This window comes from Pseudonaja textilis, chromosome 6 (assembly GCF_049901715.1).
Source record: "Pseudonaja textilis isolate UNSWEBS1 chromosome 6, rPseTex1.2, whole genome shotgun sequence".
Lineage (NCBI taxonomy): Eukaryota > Metazoa > Chordata > Lepidosauria > Squamata > Elapidae > Pseudonaja > Pseudonaja textilis.
In genome coordinates, this window is record NC_141995.1 from 33,525,473 (window position 1) to 33,544,864 (window position 19,392).

The 19,392-nt window shown below is 35.0% G+C and overlaps 1 protein-coding gene across 3 annotated transcripts in view; it reads left to right on the plus strand.

The window, feature by feature from the left end:
• Positions 1-9,498: 9,498 nt before the first annotated feature.
• Positions 9,499-19,392, plus strand: part of PDE5A (phosphodiesterase 5A) — an 87,916-nt gene continuing 78,022 nt past the window's right edge. For 2 of the 3 annotated variants that reach the window (XM_026697972.2, XM_087936204.1), the window contains exon 1: positions 9,505-9,826. The gene's annotated coding sequence lies outside the window, so the exon portion shown is untranslated. Of the gene's footprint in view, positions 9,827-19,392 lie in introns of all 3 variants that reach the window. The other variant, XM_087936207.1, reaches the window with a different exon arrangement.

Consider the following 19,392-nt stretch of genomic DNA (forward strand, 5'->3'; position numbering starts at 1 on the left):
TCAATCTTGTAAAGGATTCAGCGATACACAATCTGTTACAATTTATTAGAGGATCCTACAAGGATTTGTTTTTTGTTTTAGTTGTTTATCCCAGTGGCATAAAAAGCAGATAAATACACACTGAAGTCATTCATGAAATACTTTATTTTCACTTGAGCCTCTGTTCTAAAATAAACATACAATTAAAACAGCATTCATGTTGCCTATTTATTGATTGATCTCTCAATTTTCCCATCGTCATCAATGTACAAAACACTACTAATGCATTTATAAAAGTATCATGTGCATAATGTATATACTATACATACATACATATATCAAATATTCATGAATTAATAGTGATTATACAGTGTAAATGTTACATGAGACTATTAAATTATGCTTTTCAGCCTAGATGACAGGATTTTGATTCAGTAACATAATAGATAAATTCAGTTTTTATTACAAAAATTATTCTTTTCATCTGCAAGCTGTTTTGCTTTATGCTATGATGTTCTTGAACATTGAAATAGGAACAAAATTAAGTTTTAAGTTTCCTGGATGTTAAAATTATAATATTAAGTTTTGTAACATATTACAAAGAAACTATTATAAGTTTAGTATAATTCATAAATGTTTTTTCCTTGCCCTAATGATTTTTAAATGCAATAATTTCAGTACAAGAAAATAAAATTGTATTATCTGCTTAAGTGAAACTAATGGATTGTCAATCCTAATCAATAGTTTGTTTATTTAAGATCTTTATATAGTTTTAGTTTTAGCTGATATAAAAAGAGTAAATTATGAGAATTAAATCCCTTTACTTCTAGAGTTTAACTGGAAATGGAATCCTGACTGCAAAGAAAAGCTAAATATGCCAGAAAGGTAATGCAAAATGAATTGCATGTTAGGGATTATTAGAGAAGGGATTAAAAATAAAATAAACATAATGGTTTCTGTGAAGATGCAGCTGTGCACTCTGTATACTATCGCTATATAAACATACAGCATAGCTATTTCACATTCTGCATTGATTTGTAAAGTGTTCCATATGTTTCTAATAGCTGCATGAAAAGATAGTCCAGGGTTGAAAAGGATTTATGGCTGTTGGAAAGATACTGAACAATATGAAAAAAATGGAAGCTATTCTCAGAGGAAAGGAGGCTACAGAATCTGGGTGCCAGTTGCTTCCAAGGTTATTTCCCAAGGCAGTCTCTGACCTTTGTACTGACTTCTAGCAAGGAGAGATCTGAGACTTGGTAGCATACGAAAGGCAATGCTTTTCCTGGAATCATGGCTAGATGTTTTTTTTCCCCCAGTTTAAACAGGCAAAAGCATAACAATTATAATTCCAACACATAGAAGAGCTTGAATTAAGTTTGTATAAATGCATCAATAATGAAGATTTTTTTAAAAATACAAACTATCATAAACCCTTGGAATCTTCATCTCCATTACAATTTTTTTTTAAATTTTTTTCCCTGAACTTGTCTTCAGTTTACATTACAATTTGACTTCAAATTGAGGAGGCCTGGGCAAAATGCCTATTAAGCCACCCTTCTTGACTACTCCAAATTGTTTCCCAGTTTTGCCCTTCTCTTGGTCTTCCTATGCTCTCCCCTTCACTGTCTCCTTGTAGGAAGTTAGCACCCACCCCACTCCTAGGAAAATGAAAAACTTTAGGATATATTTTAAAAGGCAGAATATTTCCCCTAAAAGAGAAGTAGAAACTCAGAAGCAGAAACTCATCTCAGAAGCAGAAGCTCACCCCCACCATTGTTAATGGGCAGGCCATTAAGGCCTGGGCCAGAGTATTCTACATAGCAAAGCCTCTATCCATCTCACTACATGGCCTGGGAAGATTGCATCATCCAGCACTCAGGTGAAGCCACGTGGTCCAGACAAAGTCTACAAAGTTATCTAAGACCCCCGCCCCTCAGAGTCTGACAGCCAATGGGATACATTTCTTACATAGGAACAAGAAACACTAAGGTGGGGCCCAACAGAGGGTATAAAACTAAGGGTCTTTCAGCATCTCAGCCCTTCTTTTCCTTCACCCAACATCTTTAAGCATGTGATCATCCCTATCACTTTGGTGCTCCAAGCCATGTGGTCATGTCCACCATTAAACCATCTCCAACAGCCTCCATGTTTCCAGTGTCTTTTTCCCCACTTGAAACTGAACCCAGAAGGATAATGCTTCCAACATCCTCTTCTTCCCCATCCTAGAGGATGCACCATTTCTTTTTCCTTCCTAACCATTTAATTTTTTAAAAAAATAACGTGCATAATAAAAGCTGCAGCCATGCCCATCTTCTTTCTTTTGCTGAAGACCTTTAGAAGAGGAAAAGGAAGAGGCGAGTCAGAGCCTCTTTTAATATTTTTAAAAGGTACAGATGCTCTTGGATATCTTCTGATCTGCAAATTCTAAAAAAGTACTTTCTGATCCAGTCTAGCAGTTCTATGATTTAACTCTGCATCTTAAAGCAACTATTAAATTATAAGGAAACAAAGATTGTACAACTGATTTCCTGTTCCCCTCAGTGCTTACTCAGAGTACCCAAATATTTTCACACTAACCTTTCATTACTATTTTTTGCCTAGTTTTTGGACATGCAGTCGCTTGTCCTATATTCCCTCCCAAAAAAGCTGGAAACTGGAACATTCTGAAGTAGGCAATATACAGGAAGTTCCTGATGAGAGAAGAAACCCTGGGGGCAAAAACAAGAATTGCCTGTGTGGACAAGCAGAGCAACCAGAGCAATTTTCTGGCATCATACCAGGAACATTCAGGCCTTGGCAAAGACTATATAAGTATGCATATGTATGTGTTTGTGTGTGATAAAGAAAATAGAAATTTATAACACAGCCAAATGAAAATGAAACATTGTAAGGATAGTTGGGGAAAATTTTTTTTATAAAAATTATTCAGTAAGTAAAATTAGTTATAATCCTGCATTGCCTCCAGGAACTCAAGGTGATATACACAACTTTCCTGTTCTCTATTATTGTTACAACAATCTTGAAAGTTATATCGGTAGATAATTTGGGTAAAGACTACCCAAAGAGTTTCATAGGAAGTTTATCTCCAGTTTTAATCTTTAACCATTACACTGGAGTTATTTTGGGGTCACAATGTTCTATTTGTGTTCTCATTTCCAATGTCCTGATTCCCTATATTCATTGTACTCCTTATTGACCAGACTGAAACAAAGGAATATATCAAGGCTGACCTCAAAAAGATGAATAGATAGTTCAACATGGATTAAGAACGTAAAAGCAATTGGAATGGCTTTATGTGAGTCATCATCAGTTTAATTGAGTGAAAATACATTCCTTTGCCATGATAGTTTGGTAGCCACAGTGTCATCATCCAACCAACATCATATCACAACTGCATGTTACTACATATTATAACACAAACTTTCTCATAACTAAACATAATTTTCTGAAGGAAGAACTAACCTGAAAAAAGGATATATTGAATTCTGGATATCATTAAAAATGATCCACAGATCTAACAAGATATTCACTGGCCATCATTCAATACACAGAAGCCTATTGAAAACAATAGGATTCTGACTAAGCAACCCATTGCATTAATAACACAGTAGGAAAAACTTGTGGAGTTCTGTCTGTTGAATTATAACCTCAGCTATATTATTGAAGTAGCTTTTCACATTTTTGGAGTTGCCAGATTTTGCCATAATAACCTATGTTTTGGACTTCTGTAATGCACTGTATGAGTTAATCATTAAAAAGTTTTGGGAAGTTCAATAGTTCCAAACGTTTTGGAAAGTTCAATTAAAATTGTGATCAACTGTTGAATGGGATTAGTTAAAATACATAAGGTGGTAGTCTGTTTCCAGGTACAATTCAAACTGCTCATTGGGATGAAACTATTTGAAATGTAACATCTATCTATGGTTCCTGCCTGAGCATGAAGATCATCAGGAGAAAGCATTTTTACTGCTTCTAATCCAATGATGGAGTGATGTGGTGGCTCAGTGGATAAGATGCTGAGCTTGTTGATCAGAAAGGTCGGCAGTTAGGTGGTTTGAATCCCTAGTACCGTGTAACAGAGTGAGCTCCCATTACTTGTCCCAACTTCTGCCAACCTAGCAGTTCAAAAGCATGTAAAAAATGCAAGTAAAAAAATAGGGAGCACTTTGGTGGAAGGTAGCAGCATTCCATGCACCTTCGGCATTTAGTCATGTTGGCCACATGACCATAGAGATGTCTTCAGACAGGGCTGGCTTTTCGTCTTTGTAATGGAGATGAGCACCACCCCCTAAGCCAGAAATGACCAACACGTATGTGCGAGGGGAACCTTTACCTTTACCTAATCAGATGGTATGGGTTTTCATAAGGAATTATGTAAAAGACATGGGGACTCTGCATGAGATTTGAAGTGGGAAAAGTAGTTAGCAAAGAAAGATCATATTCAAAAAAGAGCTGAATACAGATGGATACTATGGAGAAAATAGCTTATCTATATATCCAGCCAACCTGTGCTTCCTACATACATAAAAATATACAGTGGCTTTATGAGGATATACACACACATTCCAATATGCAATACATTATTTCCTTGTACATAAGAAAATAAAAATGCCTACCACACTAGTGTATATTACTCCCAACTGTATAAAAGATTCTTCTTTTTATCACTTACTTAGCCTTTGGAACTTTCATACAAATAAACCAGCAATTAGTTTGGATGGATTTCCTCCCCCCCACCACTAACTTAAAATATATATATTTATTTAAGACATGTCTGTGACTTACAAAGTGAATTTTGGCTGAAGCTGGGAGTCTAATAGGATATTTATGACATTTTCTTACTGTTGTTTGAATTTGTTCTAATGATATTTAAACATTTTACCAAATGTTTATATTCCATTTTCGTATAAAAAGGACACAATAATATTGTAATAATAACCAATGTATTTGAGTGTAAAGCATAGTATTGTTATACTATAGATTGAACTGAAGTGAAAAGTAACTAGCATGTTGATCTTATCATAATTTCTGTTCATAGAAAAGTCTGTCTGTCTGTCTGTCTCTCTGTCTCTGTCTCTCTCTCTCTCTCTCTTTTAACAAGTAACAAAACTCACTTAACAAATGTCTCATTTAACCACATAAATTTGGGGTTCAGTTGTGGTGGTAAAGCGAGAACTATCTGTTATCTGCTCCTTTTCTATTTTCACTGTGCTTGTATCCCTAATTTATAATAATTATCTTATAACTAAAAAACAGGAGGGAAAGGATTTGTTTCCTCTTTAATGTCTGAACCATTTGAATACTGATTTCATTCTTTCTTACTCCTAGGTGGTTTCAAAATTTCCCCTCTCCCCCAGTCACTGGCTCCCTGATACATTTCTGAGGATTAATTCAGAACTGAGTCTGGAGTATCTGATGTGAAATATATGGCTCTACAATTTAATTCTAGTTAGCTCGGTTGGAAAAATATGGATGACCACGAGTTTGAAACAAGGAGTCAAGAGTTCTTCTGTATGCCTTTCAGACCAAAAAATTCTTACAGCATAGAGTCATGGTCATCTTACTTTTGACATTTGTTATGGCCTTTCTTAAGAGAATGGAGTTCAGTGGAGGGATGCAATCGCTTAAGTGTACTATAGACCTGCCAACAGATGTCAGGATACACAGACTAAGTTCACATATTAGACAAATTTGATTTTTAATATATAAGCCTGGTTACTGTTCTTGGTGATGATACTTTCAAGAATCTAGCCAGTTAAATCTTATTTAAGGTTTAATGGCTTTATGAGTTGTTCGACCAAAGCAATGGAATTCTAAAGATCAGTTGATCCTGTGGGATCACAAGATTATGAAGGAACTGACAAGTAGGAAAGCATGAATTAAGGAGTATTCTTTTACGCAAAGGCAGTTTATCTAAACATTTAATTTAAAAATTAAGTAAATAGAAGCCCAATGTGATATATAATTAATGAATTGTTTAATTATACAATTAATGAATTATAATTATGGGACAGTGAGAACAATCAACCAGTGGAACAGTTTGTCTTCAGAAAGTGTTGGTGTTCCATCGCTGGGGGCTTTTAAGCAGGCACTGGACAGCCACCTATCTGAAATGGTTCAGGGACTTCTGTACTATGCTGCTTAAGCAGGAGGTTGAATTAGAAGACCTCCAAGGCCCCTTTCAGCTCTGATATTCTAATTATATGAGCAATGATGGCGATAATCCTGGGTAAATGTAACTGAATATAATAGGGTTTACTTTTGAGTAAACACATATAAGCTAATGCTGCAAATTTAAGAATAATCAGTATTCTCAGCAAAGAAGTAAGATTCATACATACTACTCCGGTCTAATTGTATATTCTGATGAGTTACATCAAAGTCATATATACTTCCCCTCTTTATAATTATCTTGCTCACTGAGAATGTATTCTGAGAATAAAGGCTACCCAGCTATAGGTTGAATTTGTTTTGTCCATCCTACATGGCTTTTCAAACCTAATTCAAAATGAAATTAATCTAATTTAAGATACCATCTTAACTTCCAGCCATTTATGTAAGCAAGATTAGTAATACATTAGGATTGTTGTATAACTAATGCCTTGGTTACTTATTGTTGACATGGTTTATTTATATGTGAGCCAAAATTGTCCTTGATCTTCCATTTTCCCTTTTTTACTATGGTCCAAAATAATCAAGCCCTTAAAAAGGAATTTATGCTCCTTAAAGTGAAAATAGACAGACACAAACTTCAACAATAGTTAGAACTGCAGAAGAAACAATTGCTGCCAGCCTGCTTTCCTTGAGGACCTTTATACTGCACGAGCCAGAAAGAGGTCTGTGAAAATATCCAAAGACCCCTCATATACTGGACATAAGTTGTTTCAACCTCTTCCCTCAAAACGATACTGTACACCAAAACAACTAGACAAAGGACAGTTTTCCCCACCCACCTGCATGCCATCATTCTACTAAACAACTAATTCCCACAACACTGTCAAACAATCTAGTAGAGCTGTATTACTATTATTCTTCTCATCTTTCCTATTACCTATTTTCTTATGCCCTATGACTATAACTCCTATGACTATGATTTATATAGGGGAGGGAATAAAAGCAATGGATGGTTTTGCAAAGAAAGCTGTAGTTGTTTTTTTTTAAATGACTTTACCAGGATTCTATTTCCAATGCTTTCTAATTCTTCAGTGCTGATCAAAGATTTCCTAAAAGCAGGTATATATACATACATTATACTTTTCAGTTATAGTTAATGCAAGACAGAAAATTGTTTTCCCATTTGTGCTGTGGATTCATGCCCTTGAGTTCAACTGTAGATTTAGCAAATCAGTCTGAAATGAAGTATGCTGTTTTCTAAATTATGATTTACATTAATTGAAATACTGCTTGTGCCAGTGCATTATTAAAATGAATTTAAACCATGCATTTAGAAAACAGCGTGCATATCCCACATGTTGGCATTTGTCACTCATTGAAGGTGCCTGTGGATTGTGCATAGTCTTATTTATTGTCATTTATATCCACTTTTATTTGTTTTTATTTTATTCTTGGGAATTCTTAAATTATCAACTGTATGAACTGAAAATTCGATGGCAGCATTCAATACAAACTGATAAACTTTAGAAATTGGGGTTTCCATCTTTGTTCAGGTACTGCTGGAAAATTTAAGATGAAACGGTATTGATTATTCAGAGATAAAACTTGTGGTCTTCTTTGTTCTCAAGACATTTTCCACTTATTTTAAAAACTGGCAAGTGGCTTTCTTTTTCTTGTTTAAATTACAGATTACGGATAGCCCTCAGCTTACATCCATTCACTTAGCGACTGTTTAGGGTTACAATGGCACTGTAAAGGGTGACTTATGACCAATCCTCACACCTATAACCATGACAGTGCCCTACAGTTATGTGATCACAATTCAGGTGCTTGGCAAGTGGCATATCTTTACAATGGCTGCAGCATCCCAGGATCACCTGATTAATATTAAAATATGAGCTAAATGTCAGACATTTGATACTGATTATTGTCAATAAAGTATTTATTTGTTCAATTTATACAACACTTTTCTTCAGGAAGATTAAGGTGGTGTATATAAACCATCAGCCTTATCAGGTATAAGCAAATTACTTCCTTGAAATGAGCCAGTATCTCTCATTTATGTTCATTATTTTTCATTTAGCTTCTGGATTGTAAACCAGTTAAGTTCATGATGCTCAGCAATTACCCATTTCTTTTTTTCTGGTTCAGGAAAAAAAATCAAATGCCAAAGAGATTTACTATGTTTATCCAGCTTAATCTCATTTTAAAAGCATTATTATATACAGAAATCTTACCAACTGAAGAACATTTTAGAAACTTCCAGAGAAGCACAAACAACGTTTTAGAAGGTAAGTTTTTATATTCATGAATCAGATGTAAATTTTAGTACAAACGAGGCCTAAATTTGCTCTTAAGAATAGTATACAATTATTCTCTACTCTCCACTTATAAAAATAAAAAAAATAATACACCCCAAATATTAAATCACAGGTTTTTGAATTTCAAAATTGTGCAGTTAGAATTGAACTGTGGATGACATAGAACAGCATATCTATTTAGCAGGTTCAGTGGAGAACAATAAACCAGTGGAATGGCTTGCCTTCAGAAGTTGTAGCTGCTCCATCACTGGATGGTTTTAAAAAGAGACTGGACAGTCATTTATTTGAAATGGTAGAGCATGGGCTTGAGCATGGGCTTGGACCAGAAGGCTTGCAATTCTCTTATTCTAAAATTGAAGCAGTCTTTTCCAATGTCTTGTTCTTCCAATTTTTGTAGTTTCCAGTTACCAATAGGCAATTCCAATAACTATAGTAATGTTTAGTAAACATCCAGGTAAGAAAGACTAGGCATAAAAGGATTCCTCTGCAAGATCTATTCAAATGATTATATGGACATCAGAGTAGATCTGGCACTTCTCAGAATCTGTCTTCCTCTCAAAAATCGTATTTATGCAAGCAAAAAAAATTAAACAATCTGTTCTCCACAACCCAATACTTGAACAATAATAAATGTGGAATGTTAAGAGAAGACATCAAGTTATTTTAATACTGCTCACCTGTTAGTTAGGCAACCCTTTGCTTCACCACACAAGTCATTTAAGAATATCGTATTTGTATTCCTTATGACACCATCCTGAAACTTAATAATAATTCCTATATTATGAGGTACAGACTGAAACATCTATGATTTTTTAAGAGCCAGTTTTTCAATTTCTCTCCAATAGAACTGCAACATTTCAACAATTTTCAACAATGTAAGCAAACCATCCCACTATGAAAGATGGAGGGGGCGGGGGAGGCAGTTACAAACATTCTACAGATCTGTCTCATCTTCGCTGACACGTTTGGTTTGGATTTGGAAAGAGTTTGAGTTGAACTGCCAAGTGCTTTCTACAAACAGTCATTTTTGGTGATTGTTCGCTTCACCAGTGCTATATTTGGGCTGGAAAGTAAAGCTGGATGAGGAGAAAGAGTCACTGCAGTACAACAGGAAGGTCTCAAGCAGATGACATTATACACAAGGAAGAAATAACTTTAAAAGCTCTGGGTAAATATCCACATTATCCAGCTGACACTTTTTCCCATGACATCATATTCAAAGTAGTCTGTATATTATAGACCATACACTGAAGAAAAAGAAATCTTCTACAGGGCAGAAACATAGTACTGAATACACCCAAATGGATGATTGATAAAGTATGGGTGTTGATGCAAACCATTACAAATCTCCAATTATTCAAAAGAAGGACTTATATGTGGGATCTCAGCAAATTGCTTTGAATTAAGAGGTAAGAATGAATATATATTTGGAACACTAAGTATGAATAAATGAGGAAGAAGGATATTAGAAAAAGTATTTTATTTGGAAGTAATATGTTTGTAAAGTAAAGTGTTTTGCTCAGGGAAGTAAAATGTGAATCCATGGGAGACTTGACTAATGTTCAGTAAATCATTTTAACCAATTTAAATTGGTTCACAGAAAAAGGGCTTTCTTTTTCTTTTCTTTTTTTTTAGAAAGGAGAAAATCGGATTTGTCAAATGGGGCTAAGTGGGGCTTTTAAAGCAAGTTAGCAGCATATTGTTATATGCTGATCAGTATTGTAATAATGACACTGTTTCTGTTAACCTGAAGTAAAACAAGTAGAATTACAAGAATAATCTACATACAACTGTCCGTTAATATGGTATACAAAGATGAGTAGAAATAAGTATTTACATTGACCTTTGTATTTGGGTCACTGCTATTAATTATGTATTTAGGGCACAATCTGTTCCTTGCAGAAGTGATCATTAGTACTGTACTTCAGTTGAGAGTCTTAACACATGAACATTCAGAAATGATACCTTTTAAATTTTCATGTTGATAATGCAATAATCTAACCCTTTGCAAGTTTACTTAAAATGGGTGCTCCAGCCCTGGATATTTTTAAAGAAGATATTGGGCAATCCTTTGTCTGAAATAGATTGAATATTCTGCAGAGGATTGGACTAGAAGACCTTCAAGAGCTTTCAACTCTGTTATCCTTTATTCTGTTAAAATAGTTTTTGTATATGTGTTTACTGAATGCAATAAGGCCTTTAAGTAAATATGACATTTTAAATATTTTCAAATATTACAGAATCCAGATGATAGGAGCCAGGCTCTTAGTCCTATATCCCTTTCCAACTTCATTTCTTCCTGTTCACTATTCCACTGCAGCTTCCATGGAATCTTACAGGTTTACTTTGTATTAGTGAAGATAGAAAGAATGGAATCTGAACTGGATTACATCAACTTTGAAGGAAGATATTATAAGTAGAGGTCATTAAGGTTACATTGAGGCTTTATCATTATCTTATTTGGGTTAGGCTGAGTTTGTGAGTCTTCTGTTTGGCATTGCTCACAAATGGTGATCTTTCTCATTTTTATTAAAGTTGCAATATGCAATGAACTAATTGACAATAAAAGGATATTGAAAGAAAAAGGAAATGTAAACTACTTGAATTCTGTATGAGAGCACTAAATTTATATTTGGAGAGAACCAAATTTCATTTCGTATTCTTATAATTCTCAAAGCACAGATTTAATGTTTCTGTTTCTTGCAGAATCTGCACCTACATAAAGACTGACATTCTTATTCCTCTTAAAATAGCTGCCTCTCAGCAAGCTTGGGAATAAAATCTTCCTCAGCACTCAAGGAAGCCCAAGGAACATAGCCTATTAAAATTGCAGGTCTCAGGTGGAACTTTAAATATAGTTCTAACATATTAAGAAAATACCACATCAAACTTCCTCTGTGCCAGCTTGCTCATTTAGCTTAGTAGCAAAACCTGATCATTAAAAAGAGGGTTATAGCAATAATTCCATAATACAGTCTAATATAAATATTGCTAAATACTAACTCTCAGCATTTGTCTAAGCTGAAGCCCAGGATGGTCATTATTAAAATAATATCTGACAGAGCTAGAAGTTTCCAAGTTAAAAAGCACACTCTGGTGAGTCATCTTCAACTTTTTATTACAGATTTCTTATTGCTTTTCTTGGTGATTGTTCAGCAATTCTTGCATGCATGTAAAGTTAACTTCTGGATCTTTGTTCTAGAGGGTTTGAGGAATAAGTCACACAAAAGTTATTGATCATGATTTTAACTATGACTTTAAATACTGTTTTTCCTCATGAAAGATTAAATTTTAGACAACATTTTAGAAAAGTATTTCCTATAAATGCGATAATTTTAACACAAGTAGACATTTGAGCCATTTTCTGTGGCAATTATTAGAGCTTAGACTGGAAAAGAATAGATGAAGTAGTAGCATTGTTAAGTTTTAGTATAGTAAAATGTTTAACTGTATTATTTGGTAACAACGTGATATTTTGGTTGCAAAACATTTCATATTTCCTTTCAAAAGCAAAAAAAAATAAAGACTTTTGATTCACTGAAAGAAGCAGTCATTCTTGAATGCTTTTTTAAAGGCTTCTGAAGATGACTTGAGACTGCTCAAAACTAATGCAAATTCCAGAATATATGAGAAAATGAGAAAATACAATATTATAGCTTGAAAAGAACTATAGCTGGGGAAGAATAATTATGACCGTCTTGCAAAAATAGTTTGTGTTTCTTACTAAAGATCAACTCACACTAAACTTAATTATGCAAAGGTGCTGCACACCCATTGCAGATGAGGATAAAACTAGAATTGTCCATGGCTACAATCATGATTAGCCATCCATTACTTTTTCTTTTTTCTTTTGTCTCTTCATATTGAGAAGAGGCACAAATATAAAACAAGCCTGGAGTTCAGTTCTCTGATATATTCCTATTTTAAGTTGTAAGATTTGACTCAACATACAATTTACAAAAGCCATGCAGCAGTCTCCTAAAGTACTTAATCAGAGCTGAGGGGTGTCATTTGGCATTTGACTGAATTGCTAGGGGCCTTATTCTAAAGATTAGGCAGGGCCTAGGCAGGGGTGGGATTCTACAGGTTCGCACCTATTCACTAGAACTGGTTGTTAAGATTCTAAGCAGTTTGGAGAACCGGTTGTTAGAAGAAATTACTGGCCTAATCCTGTAAGGAAGGCAGGAAGGAAACATTCTGGTGTTGCTTACAGAAACTGCCTCTCTGTTAACCCTTATTAACATTCTTGGCAGGACTAGACTTTCTGTCTCAGGAACTTCTCTGGAGTTTTTTCCCCTCTTTTGATGGTACTTTGCTTGTGTGGAGTGACCATTCAAAGTTACAATGGCACTGAAAAAAGTGACTTATGACCATCTTTCATACTTACGACTGTTGCAGCATCCCCACAGTCATGAGAGGCCAGGCGAGGAGATGCATGCCTCGATGTGAGTGATGTTGAGTTGGCCACACCCAGCCAGTCACATGACCACCAAGCCACATCCACCAACTAAGCCACGCCTACAGAACTGGTTGTTAAAAAAATTGAATCCCACCCCTGGGCCTAGGTTAACTTTATATTTACTTGTAATTTAATCATTATATGCAGTTCATACAAAGTTAATTATGTGGCATAAAGTTGTCAGCTCTGTATATTTAAATATTTTTCTACTTTCAATCATTTTAGAAATTTCAGACAAGTGTGAGTCTTTATAGTGGCCCCAGAAATAAAGCCTTCAAGAGCCTCATGCACTGGCCTCATGCCTGGCATATAGGATTAGGATAGGAGGGAATGCAGGTTTAAATCCATACAGAATCTTGTAGATGTGCACAAAGATACAACTTGAAGTTCTTAGTTTTTTCATCCACATGAATTTTTTTTGTTTTATAATAAATAGAAGTGTATGTACCCAGTAGAAAATGGAAATGTACCCAGTAGAATAGATCTTTCAAATATGTGGAGCATACAGAAAAAAATCACTTTTATTCTACATAAAGATGTCAGGATAGAACAAGAATTAGCATAAGTCATGATTTGTATTTTATATAGAAACCTGTAAAATATTATTTGTACTGTTCAGACCTCCATTGTCTGAAAATAAATAGAAATCTGTTTCTTTTTTCTATTACTGTTCAATCAGACTGAAATTTCATTATGAGAACAAAAAATAGTGCTGATGTAAACAATCTGTTTCTTTCCATTAAAAAAATGAATAAGCCTTCACAAACCCTTGAAATATTTAATTTTATTGAATGGATTTTTGGAGAAGGTTGGAATTTCACATAAGCCAGTTCCCAATTTTTAATATTTGTAATGGTCCTAGACTTGTAGAAATAGGCATCATTCTAAATTATAATGGATAGCAATACAGGTAGCATCTAAATTTAATAATAAATAAAAATAAGTAAAATGAGAATTATATAAAAACGAATCTTTTGGAATATTTCAGCCTGTAAAAAAAATCCTGTCATTCTTATCAGAATGGAATGCCTCAAATAATATTTGTATGACAATAGCAATGTAGAAATTAAACTATTTAAACAAGGAATGTTGATTTACCAAAGGATGACTGACCTCCTCCCCCCACACACATTCTCGTACCCCAGTAATGGTTTTATAATTAAAAAAAAAACCATGCATAGCTTCCATCTAAACCAACTTCTGACTGAGCTGTTCTTTATGTTAACATACATTAGAAATATAAGTTTCATTCCCATGCTAAGGGTGAGATAGTAAATGCAGTATTTAGTGGATTACATTAGCATAATGTTCCTATAAAATTTATCCTTTATCATATCTGATAAAGTGTGCCCAAACTTTATTCTTGAAGAACTTTGCATAGCTTCATCTAGTACGCCTGTTTCATCCTTTCCTAGTTTGGGAAACTCTTTGGACAGTCATTCATGCCCTAGCATGTTATAGCTTGACTACTGCAATGCACAAGATGCACAGTTGTCATTGAAACCCACTCAGATGTTTAAACTGACCCAGAGTGTAGTGGTGTGGGCAGTGATGAGCATGCCTATGTGACACTTGAACTCCATAATCTGTGTTGACTATCAGGATGCTTCTGGATGTTTTTCAAGATACTGTTTGTGACCTATAAAATGCTACAGAGCAGAGGGTTATCTAATGCAGGGCTCTCCAACCTATGAGCTATGGCTCACTACACATCTGCAGTCTATTTGCAACCGGGTTGCATGAGTGGCTGGCTGGTGCATGCATGCCCGCACACAGCCCCATTCGCACAAGCATTGCAGGTGCTCACAGCCCCACTTGCACAAGCCACAGGTGCTCGTGCATGTACTTGCCCACAAAAACATCCCTTCTTTCCCACTACTCCCTACTTTGGGCCACCAACTTGGAAATGTTGGAGAACTCTGATCTAAGGAACCATCCATCTCCCAAGGTGTCTAATTCCAAGGAATTTTAAAAAAATTGATACAATTAATAACTTTGTTTAATGCTGCTGATTACTTTGTGCCTCATGCTTACTAGACTTCAAGTAAACTGAAGTACCTTAAAATATTGTCCCAATAAGTTTCTAGATCCTGTGTGTAGATCTCTTTGTACTTCAGACAGATCTAATCGTGACAGGTTTCCTAAATATTATACCACTGCAAACATTCATTTGCACTTGTGTTCTATAGCTTAAAATACCCAAAGTCAGTGCTTCCTGTTCTCCTTTGCACTAGAACAGTCTAGAGGAACAGTCTTAGATAGGTTACAGTCAACAATGCCTCATTCATGTAAAGTACATTCATTTATGGAGTATAAAATAAAGTGCCCTTGATTGCTCTTGGCAATGAAACCAGAATGTACAGCTGGAGGGTGCTCACCAGTGCTGAAGTTCCAGGCTTTGGGCCAGTCTTTTGGCATTTTCAATTATAGCTAAATTTGTCATTAGCTTTCACAATTTGATTGCTTCACTATTCTGGTATAGTTAGACCAGTGTTTCTCAACCTTGGCAGCTTGAAGTTGTGTGGGCTTCAGTTGCCAGAATTATGGGAGTTGAAGTTCACATATTTTCAAATTGCTAAGATTGAGAAATACTGAGTTAGATCTTCATCGCCAAAGGAACTTTCATGGTTCCTTGAAATTTCTACTGGGAGCTGTCCCAGGTGCTGCCCTGAATGACCCAGAACCCATAGGAATTATGATGCAAGGGCTTCCCTCTTCCTTTTTCACAAGATATGTCTCTGCTACTAAAACACAGGAGAAATCCTGCTGGGTACCCAATTTAACCTAGTGTCATGTTCAAAATAAAATATCAGGAACTAGTAGGGGAGCAGCTATCCTTCTGGGGTCAATATGTTCCAAAGTACTACCATAGAGAAGGCCAAGCTTCATATCCCAGTGTGTAAGTCCTTGAACAAACTGACTTATGACCTGACAGAGGCCCCAGACTAGAAGCCACGAGAATTTTAATGCCTCGCTTAGGCATTAAAACTGGCTGGGAGATTTAGAGCCAGTCATTCTCTCTCGGCCCAACTCACCTCATAGGCTTGCTATTGTGGGGGAAATAGGAGGAAGAAAGAATATTGTGTGTGTTCATTGCCTTGAGTTATTTATAAACAAACAATTAGCAAAACAATGTTCCCAATTTACAAGCTTTGCAGATCATACAAAAATATTTGCTTGAGGATTATTTGTACTCCTCAGGACCATGTTATATATTCAATGTTTTCAAACATCAGAGTGAAGCAGGATTATTTATTAATCTCCATTTTGTTTATATCAGTTCATGGGTCCAAGCAGTTTCTGATCCTAGCTTCCATCCTCTCCCCACCCACTATGGCTAACAGACGGAACACTGTCCTGCTATATGATACAAGAAGCCCTCCAGACTCTTCCTTTTTCCTATTATTCTAAAGAAAATGTTATTTGAGATTTTTTAAATTATTATCCTTTTCAAACAGTTATCAACATATGATTACAGAACAGAGGATATAAAATAGAGCAATTTGAAACCTTGGGTGGTGTCTTGAGGACAAAGATTATATACTGTGTGCTGTGGAGTCCAGAGATATGTGACTCTGGGCTCAAATTCTTTTCCCAAATTGACAATTTGTATATCTTCTCTGCAAGTGGGGGTTTTCAAGGTAAGAAAATGGCAGTGTAATATTCCACCTGCAAGTACTCTTTCCTTTTGGAAGCATTTCAATTTAAGGGCTAGCTTTGGGGTCTCAATATATCTGCAGAGCCAATCTTTGACTGGAGGAAGTTCATTAGTAGAATTGAGCTAGCTTAACTTGATATTTTTTCCTTAAATAGCTATGTAGTAGTACTTACATACAAATGATGAATTTCCTCGTCACCTAGCCTCATTTTGAGTTTTGCAAACTAAGACTAGTACAAAGTTATTTTACCTTTTACTGAAAAGGTAGAATAACTCATTTTTCATTTTTCCCTTCCTAATATAGTCTCAGATGCCTAAAAATGTTTTGTTCATCTCAAATACCAATAGACAGTTTACCCCTCGATTGCTTTTATGGTCCTTCCCTATCTTGATTTATGTGTTGTTTTAGTTAATGTATTTATTTATACATAAGAAATTTGTCCAGCTAGCATGACTTATAATAAATAGTCTTCATTTAGAGAGTACAAGTGGGACTGGCAAATCAATTGTTAAGTGAAGCAGTTGCTAAGTGAAACCATGACTGTGATTATGATTCTTCTTCAGGTTTCCTTTGTTTTACATACCTACAAAGTTCATCGATCTGAGGATTGGTCACAACATTACTTTTTCACCACTATTATAACTGCAAATGGTTGCTGTACAAGGCAGCCAATAAATAAGGACTACCTGAGTGTATTTATTTGATAAATTTATATAACCGTCCATCTCACACATGTGACTCTGAATGGCAGGTATAAAAATTTAAAATACAAAATGGCACAACAAAATAACCATAAGAATCATTGAAACATTAAAACGATTTTTAAAAAACTGTTAAAACTTTTTGTTTTTGTTTTTTTAAAAAAACAATCTGCTGTAGAGACTTCAAAAAGCCATTAAATATTCATTTGGGAGGGCAAGATAAACCTGCTCATAACAAATGACTATGGCAACCTTTGATTTCCTTTCATGTTGAATGATGAAAAATCTTTCTCATTTGCAGCTATTTAAAGAGATGAATAAAACAAAATAAAAGTCTATTCTATCTGCCAGCTTCAGGACATGCCATCTGGTAAATACAGGAAAACTACATTGCCCACTTGTTTATTCAAACTGTTTTGATTTAATTATTAACTGATTTTCCCCCACATATCTTTCTAACTGAAACCCAGAATGCTTGGGACTATGTCAAGATCTGCATAATATCATTGGCTTTGATTTTATTTTTTAACGTGAAGCAGATATGAATTGAATGATCTTTTCCCTTTTAATGTTTTCTGATTAGATCCAAATTAGATTTAATGCATAGAATGCATAAGCCAATCTGGTGAAAGATGTATGACTCCTTTTAAAGTTCACTATTTTGCATTTTTTTCTTTGTCGAATATTCTCCTTGTACAGTTGGTTTCATATGCTGTATCCTGACAGGAATTCCTAACAATAGTGTAAGGAAGAACAGGCATGAAGAAGGGAAAGTATTTTTTTTTATAAAAGCAGAGGATTTCATGAGTATAAATGCTTAATTGAATCAAATATACAACTGAAGCCCCATTGGTTTTAGTGGCAGAAAATACTTTTGCAATATATTTGTATTTGTTTCATTATTTAGAAGTTGTATCATTATGTGTTTTCCCAAAGTTGATGAAGATTTATTCTGCACCAAATCTGCAATATTTAAGAGAAGGGTAGCATGTGCAAGTTAAGATCATGTAAGAATGTGTTTACATTCCAAAATTATTTTAGAAATTCGGTTTGGGATCTTCATATTACTGCTATAGGCCCTATAATACCTATATATAATGCCCTATTGTACACACACACACACACACACACACACACACACACACACACACATACATATATATATATATATATATATATATATGGCATTCGGCTTTGCTCGGGTATTGGCAGATGAGATTCTGCTGAAACGTCACTACAACTTTAAAAGCACAACTACTATGACGTGGGAAAATACCCGAGCAAAGCCGAATGCCATACATGTAAGTACCCGCAAAAACTTAAGAAAACACACACACACACACACACACACACACACTATAGGGCCTTCACAACAGGTCACCCAGCTCAGGAATTTGCTTTCTAGCATCATCATAAAGAAAAACTGGGTTTTAGCCTCTGCCCTAGTTTTTAAATAAGTTTGAATTATGATGGATTAAACATACAATGTATTTGTTCATAAGACAATCTTTATCATCCTTCAACTTTTATTGAGAATGCTAAATACTGCATTAAAAATTATCACAGTCCAAACAAATCTAATTCTGAATTAGCGTTGATGAAAAAAGGCGAAACGGCTGATACCAAAATGACAACCCTGAAAATATAAAATAAATAAAATAAAAGCAGAACTTAAGTCAATGATTGGTTTCAGAAAGCATATTACAAAGGAGTACCATATCCCTCAGAAGTTTATTTCATGACTCCATTTTAATTCATAATTTTCATAACAGTAAAGTAATGATTTTCTGAGTTCCAACAGCATTATTTTAAGTAGTGGCCCAGCTTCACGGCAATAATGGCAAATAGACTTTTAAATTATATTATTTACGCATTCCAACTAGTGCGAGGTCAATTCTACAATTAGCCTTTGTTCTGTTCATTCTTCTATCATCACCTAAACTGCTGTTACTTGGACTTCTATCATACTTCTATCATCACCTAAACTGCTGTTACTCTGCACATTGTTTTAGTGCTTTATGGCAGTTTTATATCTAATGCCTCTGACGTAGAATAGCAAAAGAGTACTATTTCCATTTCTCCCCCTTCCCAACCCTACAAAATCTAATACCATACTTATATAAGTATGCATTGGTGCTGATCGGGGAGGAAGGGAG